The sequence below is a fragment of the Somniosus microcephalus genome, unplaced genomic scaffold (genome assembly GCF_052327205.1).
Source record: "Somniosus microcephalus isolate GS21.2 unplaced genomic scaffold, FLI_Smic_1.0 scaffold1151, whole genome shotgun sequence".
Lineage (NCBI taxonomy): Eukaryota > Metazoa > Chordata > Chondrichthyes > Squaliformes > Somniosidae > Somniosus > Somniosus microcephalus.
This window is the reverse complement of record NW_028226338.1, coordinates 38,544-46,931: the sequence shown is the minus strand read 5'-3', so window position 1 is coordinate 46,931 and position 8,388 is coordinate 38,544. Positions and strand designations below refer to the sequence as shown.

Genomic DNA, 8,388 nt, shown 5'->3' with positions numbered 1-8,388 from the left:
AGGAACTTAAGACATGATCTTTACCTATCACTGAGGCGCAACGTGTTGGAACAGTATTTGTTTGGGATGAGGTCTAGAAAGAAAACACTGGTACCAAGTCCGATTCTGAAAGTCAAGGAGTTGGTGCCATTTATGTACCAATTCAAGAGCAGAAATTACGTACAAAATTGCCAAACTTTTATCGTATGTTTTCTTTGGGTTAAAGGATCAGCTATGGGATAATGGCTGCGAGCGAGTTACAAGGTAGTGATTTGGTAGCCTTAATGTTATGAACTGCAGCCATTATGCTTTAGATTTTAATGAGTCTGCACATAAATAAGAATTGTTGCCTTAAACTCTCTGGCTGCTATCATGTATTGTGCATGCTTCATTTAGAAAAAAGATAAGTGACTTTGTATTCAGCATTTTAAAAGTTGTGGAAAGATTGACATGAATGAAAGTGTAATTTGGGGTGTGACTAAATTTAATATTACGGCTTTTCCCCCAATTCACGACACTAGTGCATTGTTTTGTGGGCTGGCATAATTGTTTCTCTTAAAACCCCCAGTGGTACTGATTTTAGTTATATTGTGTCATTAATATACAGTATCTAAGTTATGCCTAAATAGAAACCGAAACTGCCATAAAACCTGCAGATATGAAAATGTGATGACTCCCTTTTTAATCTAAAGATCTTGTAAAGTCTAGCTTACTGCATATACTTCTGAAATTGTTCACCTAGCTTTTTCAAAAGATGAAGTATTTCCTCTTTATGTATTTTCTTGCCTCACAGTCAACATCGTTTCCCCTATGTAAACTTCTCCACAGCCAGAAACCAACTGAGGGCCTAAGCAGGGGTACTACACTGCGTGACTTCACCACCCGATGTCAGGCTAGTATTGCTGCACAACATAACAGTTCGCCACAGTATGAGGTATACTTAAACTTTGGAGCATTTCTCGATTAAATTTGAATTGATTTTTAAAAAATGAATGAGTGTGTTAATACACAATGAAAAGTATAAACTGAAATTGCCAGAAATAGTTAGCATTTCAAAGTAGAAGATAAGTTTGTGTTTGGGGTGATGAAAATGCAGATGTTTATGTGTGGTGGGGGGGGGGGGTGGACTGGACTGGAAATGATAAAATCATTGCCCAGTTACGTCTAGCATGTGCAGTTTCTCTGGTCCAGTGCCACGGTTCATCCTGTAGGTACTGTTGCAGGCTTTTGAGGACTTCAGTAGAATACTGACTTGAGAAATGATCTGAATTTCTACTTGTAATGCTCATTTGCATTACAATAGAATGTTTTTAGAATGAACCCAGTTGTGGATACTTTGAAGCTAAGGGGTTAATTTACAAACTGGGTTAACTTCGTTGACAGTTTGACTAAATTTGGCATTAATCATTTTCTGTTTGGATGAACACTGATGTTTGCATTTGGTAAAATCTTTATGGACCTGCACTTCATAGAACAGGCTAATGACTTAATAAATGGCAGAAACATAGAAGATAGGAGCAGGAGTAGGCCATTCGGCCCCTCGAGCCTGCTCCGCCATTTAATGAGATCAAGGCTGATCATCCAAATTCAGTACCCTGTCCCTGCCTTCTCCCCATATCCCTTGATCCCTTTAGCCTTAAGAAACATATCCAACTTCTTCTTGAATATATTTAATGAATTGGCCTCAACTGCCTTCTGTGGTAGAGAATTCCACAGGTTCACCACTCTCTGGGTGAAGAACTTCCTCCTCATCTCTGTCCTAAATGGCTTACTCCTTATCCTTAGACTGTGACCCCCTGAAATGCTTGAAAAGTGTTTATAGTTAACCAAGAGAATAATGAAAAGTTACTATTTTAATTTTAAAACCTGTAGATCTCGCGATGGTGCTGCTCACGGGCAGTCTCAGGACTGCAATGCTTTTACTGTGTAGATGGAAATTTATGGAATGATCCTAGAGAAAAAGTAAATTGCTTGGTACCTTAGGCTGAATAAACTTGCCTGCTAATTGTCAACTCTCCAGGATGACTCTCCAGGGCACACTGCCTGCTCTGACCTGTTTGACATTGGTAGGGAGCTTGGACTATGGGTAGTTCTGATAGATATTTTGTTGTGACTTGGGGAGTGCCAGGACCTGGCTTGCAGCAGTGAGGTTGAGGCCCTAGCTTCCTTTCCCTGCTCACTTAGTAGTATAGAGCTGGGCTGGTGTAGGGGAGCAACTACCATAGTTCTTTTCCCCTTCTCCACTCTACATGTGCACAGACAGACCATGGCGCACTGCGGTATCTGGTGGTACAGCTCTTGTATCATAAGTCATTACACGTTTGCTGACACTCGTGTCCTATTCAGCGCACATTGCAGGTCACTTTGCCCCTTGCAGTTTGTTCTTTTAAAATATGTTTGCAGCCCTTTTCTCGCTGTCTGAAGAGTCTTCCCCTTATCCTTTCCTCTTACTTCTCTATTCCTTTTCTCAACCCCCTCAGTAATTTGAGGCATGACGTGATAACTGTAGCATGCTTGGGAGGACCCTGTGACTTTGGACCTATGGCTCCCAAAGCTATCCACTAGGGTTTTCCTTGCATCATAACTGGGTCTATTGTAGACTCAGAGATTGATTGCTATGATTAGTCAACAAATCCATTATCAATGTATCATGTGACTACCAGGATGGTAGAAGGCAAACTAGGCGGACCTTGGAAATAACAACAGAAAATGCTGGAAAAACTCAGCAGGCCAGGCAACATCCGTGGAGAGAAATTAGAGTCAACGTTTCGGGTGAACCCTTTGTCAAGACTAAAGAAGCACAGGAAATGAAATAGATTAAGAGGCCAGGCTGGGAGAGAACAGAAGAGGAGACATTAAGAGGTATTCAAAACGAGACGAGATGGTGATAGGACTAGTGGAGACAAAAGACGGCTCTAGATTTGGTGTGAAATGCGCTGACAGAATGGGAGACAGCTGCCATGTGGGAGAGAGGGGAAAAAAAAGAGTGGGGGGGGAAGGCTAAAACAAAGGTGTGGATGAAAAAAATAAGTAAAAATGTAATAGGGGCCGAGGTTATGATCTGAAATTGTTGAACTCGATATCGAGTCCGGAAGGCTGTAAAGTGCTTAATCGGCAGATGAGGTGCTGTTCCTCGAGTTTACGGTGAGCTTCCGTGGAACAATGCAACAAGCCGAGGACGGTGAGGTCCGAGTGGGAATGGGGCGGTGAATTAAAATGACAGGCGACCGGAAGCTCGGGGCCACCCTTACGGACTGAACGGAGGTGTTCCGCCAAGCGGTCACCCAATCTGCGTTTGGTCTCCCCAATGTAGAGGAGACCACATCGTGAGCAGCGAATACAGTATACTAGATTGCAAGAAGTACCTCGGTCTTTTTTCATCTAGCAATTCCTATGCTTGCCTTCCTCTTTCTCCTGCCCTTGATGGTCTTGTCATTTAATGTTTTTTCTCTGCTTGGTTTTTTTTCTTAGCTATTTTTCTCCAGATTGATGTCTTGTTCCCTGGTCTCAGGATGTCAGTCTGACTGTGACATACCTTACTGCTCCCCTCATTTTCTGACTCTAGTATGGAGCCATGACATAAATGTTCAAAAAGAAAGCAGAAATGGGACATGCCAATAAGGGCCACGATGTTGCCTGTAAGCAGCACTGAGGTGATGTGCAAAGAGTCAGGCATGTGCAGAGCCTTGGAAAAAGATCTAGGGTTAAGAATGGATGTTTGGGGGAATGTAACATGAGAGCTAATACCTGTAATATGAAAAAGGCAAGGAAGGAACAAGGCAAAGTAAAGGAGCTCTTAGGAAGTAAAGTTTTTTGTATGTTGGGAGCCCTTAATATTTGAAGGAAGAAAGATTGTGGGGGGGGGGGGTGCAGGGTGGATGTCATGGCTACTAGATTGGTTTGAATTTTTTTCAGGGATCTGATTGGTTCACAAAGTGAATATAGAACAAATTTTTTTTTAATCCATTAGAATGTCTTGCATCCTATAGACACATTGGATGTGTTCTTGCTGCAGAATTGAAACGGATCCATGTAGCAGAGGGTTCATTTGTCATAAGCAGTTTACCCTATCTTGCTGGTTATTCAGTAGTAACTTTCACTGACACTGACCCCTTTTGATTAGTTCCCTTACCACTCAGTGACCTGCTCAGTCTTGTCATCTTGCATTTTCCTGCAATTAAATTCTACTGACTTTAAAATTGCATTTATTTCAAAGTTGGTAGTTATATCATTCAGTAAAATAAATCCTAAAATCACTGCTCATTAAGTCGCATGATCTCATTGCGGCAGCCTGTTGTAAACTTCTGTCAACCATTGGTAAATAAAAAAAAAAATAAACTAATATATACTTTATGAATATGTTTGTGATGCACAGAATAACAATCTGAAGTACGTTATTGAGCAAACTAGGTGAAGAGACAAACCTCATGGTGCCGGGCACCACCAAGTTTGAAAACAAAGTAAATGAGAACATAATTGGTTGTGCAAACCCAAAAGCATTGGGGGGGGGGGGGGTGGGGGGGGGGAAGGGGGAGAAGATAACGATAGTCAGGAAGGCTATTTAGAAGAATAGGTCAGAGGGGAGAGAGAAAACACAGCTGTTGGTCACTTTGGAACACTAAAACATTTTGATAGGACTTAGTAATGTCTGACGGGTGATTCTATCCTAGTTGACCCAAGAAAATTGCCAATTATGCACCCATCCCATTAAAATGTTAATAACCATATTCAGTAAACCACAGGTAATGCTGTCCAGTGTTTTCAGATTCATCAGGCCCAGCTGTGGGAAATAACAAGCATATGAACTCCCACTGAAAGTAGAAAGCCTGCTGGTTTACTTTATTCCTGAATAACCGATCAGCTGTTTTCTGCAGGTAGGTTATTCAGTAAAACACTGTTTTATTCCCAGTGGCAGATCAGCTATTTCTGTCAGTGTTTTTCGTAGCTGATGCCTTTTCGTTAATAACACTCGCCTTGTTCATTTGTGTCTCTGGTAGGGAGGAAGAAAGAAAGACTTGCATTTATATTTCTTTCAGCCAATTAAGTACTTTTGAAGTGTAGCCACTATTGTAATGTAGGAAACACAGCAAGCTCCCACAGACAGCAATGTGATAATGACCAGACAATCTGTTTTAATGGTTTAGGTTGAGGGATAAATATTGGAGAACTCCCTGCTCTTCTTTGAAATAGTGCCATGGAATCTTTCACGTCCCCCTGAAAGGGCAGACAGGGCCTTAGTTTAACGCCTCATCTAAAAGATGGTAGCTCCTACAGTGCAGCATTCCCTCAGTACTGCACTGGAGTGTCGGCCTAGTTTTTGTGTTCCAGTCTCTGGAGTGGGACTCTAGCCTTCTGACTCAGCCGAGAATGCTGCCACTGAGCCATGGCTGACACTTTGATTGCTGCTGAGTCTTGGTGAGCCCAACACAGGACCTGTGCCCCCAGACTCGGTGAGGAAAGCCATGGGAGATCCACCGGTTTTTTAAATAAAAACTGTAATTCTCAGCACACAACTTTCCCAATACCCTGCCCTATCAGGAAAACAAATGTGAAGCATATTTAACATACAGGAGGGTCTAATCGTGTGTTCTCTTGTGCACTTGAGCAGACTTCCTTGATGGCACAGTCTAGTTTATCTTGAGGTGCCAGCTGTGGTTTCATCCTTCCCTTCTTCCAGTGCCTTTTCTTTGCCTAGTTCTCGGCCCAGTTAAAGTTACCCATTGAAGTCTTGTCATTGGGTACCTTGTTTATATATTTTTTTTTAAACTGGTAAAAAGTAACCAGTGCCTTTTCTGTTAAATATTTTTACTTGCACGGTGGCATAGTGGTTAGCACTGTTGCCTCACAGCGCCAGGGACCCGGGTTCAAATCCGGCCTCGGGTGATTGTGTGGAGTTTGCACATTCTCCCCGTGTTTGCGTGGGTTTCCTCCGGGTGCTCCGGTTTCCTCCCACAGTCCAAAGATGTGCGGGTTAGGTTGATTGGCTATGATAAATTGACCCTTGGTGTTAGGGGGATTAAATACATGGGGTTACGGGGATAGGGTGGGATATGTGTTGGTGTAGGGGTTACGGGGATCGGGTGGGATATGTGTCGGTGCAGGCTCGATGGGCCGAAATGGCCTCTATCTGCACTGTGGGGTTTCTGTGATTTCTGTGAAGTGCCAATGACACCCAGGGCACTGGCTTGGAGAAGCGACTGAGTTTAACTAACTAGTATCCTGTGCTATGAGCATCCAAAATCAACAGATATGGAGTGAATAAAAAGTCAATTCTTTGTAACTGGCTAACCGATTTCCTGTGGTGGTGCTCGCATGTAATTAAAAAAAAAAAAAAAAATTATCTTGCATCTTTAACTTGTCTGCTTGTCACCCACATTCGCTTCCTTTGTTTCCATTTTTTCTGCGCGTTCCACTCTTGATGATTCCCTCTATGCCTCTCTCATGCTTCTTCTCATCGGCATCTCACTTTTCTCAGACTATCTTTTTGTAAATTTCTGCTCCACGTTCACTTCATACCTCACACACTTGTGTGTCACCCTGCATGCGTGTGTGTTTGTCTGCAGAATAAGGCGAGAGGCGAGGCTGAGTCAGGGATGTGGAGTCGCATGGCCTGTTGTCTCAAAGGAATTGGTGGGAAGGCTCTGGATGGGCTTGTGGTCTGTGAATTAGGCTGAAAGCAAGGTCCATGGGGAAGGTGAAGCCTGACCACAGGAATTGGTCCATGACGCATTAATAGCCAACGATGTAAATGCGCTTGTTACAGACAAACAACAAATTGCATTTATATAGTGCCTTTCACGTAGCGAACGTCCCAAAGTGCTTCTTAAAATGTATCCTCAAAGAATAGTAGCTGAGCTAAAGGAGATATGAGAAGGAGTGACCAAAAGCTTGTTCAGAGTGGTGGGTTTTAAGGAAGTAGGAGGGGGAGGTGGAGGAGTTTAGTGAGGGAATTCGAGTGTTGGGCCTAGACAGCAGATGGCAATGCCACCAATAGTGGAGCGAAGGGGGTAAACACAAGAGGCCAGAGTCGGGGGAGTGTTGTAGGGCTGGAGGAGGTTACAGAGCGAGGAATGGTGAGCCCATGATGAGAATTTTGAATTTGTTGGTTTGGGGAATCGGGAACCAATGTAAATCAGTGAGGAAAGGAGTGATGGGTGAGCAGTATTTGGTGATGCATAGAATATAGGCAGCAACGTTTTGAATCAGTTGAAGTTTATGGAAGATGAGGCTGACCAGGAGAGTATTGAAATAGTTGAGACAGAAGATGCCAAAGGAATGGATGAGAATGGCAGCAGCAGATGGGCTAAGGTGGGGGCGGAGGCGGATGACGTTGTGGAAGTAAGTGGTCTTTGTGATGGGTGGGGTATGGAGCTAGAACTCGGCTCAGTGTCTAATAGAATGGCGAGGTTGTGAACAGTATGATCTCAATCAGATAATGGGTGGAGAGGGAAATGGAGCTGATGGCAAGGGCAGAGATTGTGGCAGAAGACGATGGCTTTGGTCCCCAGTGTTTAACAGAAGAAATTGTGGCCTATCCAAGCTGCATGTCTGGCGAGCAGTCTGAAACGGGCAGTAGAGGGTTCGTGTCAGGTTTTGGAGCAGTAGAGCTGGGTGTCGTCGGCGTGCATGTGGAAGCTGACCGCATGTCTGCAGCTGATGTTGCCAAGTGATAGCATTTAGATGGAGAGTAGGGAGCCAATGAAAGGTGCTTGGAGGACTCTGGAGCTAATGGTGCGCGGACTGGGAGAGAAGCCATTGCTGGAGATTCTCTGGTTATGATCAGACATAGAATCAAGCAAGGAGGCTGTCCTGTTGAGCTGGACAACAGAGGAGAGGTATTGCAGGAGAACAGCATGGTTTTCCACGTGAGATGCTGCAGAGCAGTTGGAGAGGAATAATGTACTACAGTTGTACAGTAGTTATAGAATGTTATGTATGGCTTTGGTTAAGATTGTTTTGGTGCTGTGGGAGGGACAGTGGGATGCTCTTCGCATTCAAAAAAAGATGCTTTTTTTTCTTCAGTCCATCCCTCTGCCCCTCCCACTGCACCAAAACAATGTTAACCAAAGTCATGCAGGACATTCTCTGTAGTGCATTGTCCCTCTTGGTGCTGCCCTGACTGCCACTTGCTCATTGGAGAGTGTGGTTCTCTTGCACATTTACTGGTGTGGACACGTGGCCCCAACTATGAAAATTACCTTTTGGGGCAGCACCAACATCAAGAAGCGTTAGTGGCTGGAGGTCTTCCCCTCTCCCCACCCACTGAACTTCTGGTGGTGGACCAGGGATGCAAGACTTTTGTCCCCTTAGTCTTTGGACGGGGTGCTGATGGTGAGTTTCCTTCATCTTTTTGTGCTTTGCAGCACACTTGTAACTTAATATCCAGGGATTGTCGTTTCAGGTCCAGAT

At 43.9% G+C, this 8,388-nt stretch overlaps 1 long non-coding RNA gene across 1 annotated transcript in view; it reads left to right on the top strand.

The window, feature by feature from the left end:
• The first annotated feature begins 468 nt into the window (after window positions 1-468).
• Window positions 469-8,388, top strand: part of LOC147080791 (uncharacterized) — a 46,049-nt gene continuing 38,129 nt past the window's right edge. Inside the window, exon 1 of the long non-coding RNA XR_015077052.1 lies at window positions 469-913. This is a non-coding gene — a long non-coding RNA (uncharacterized LOC147080791). The remainder of the gene's footprint in view (window positions 914-8,388) is intronic.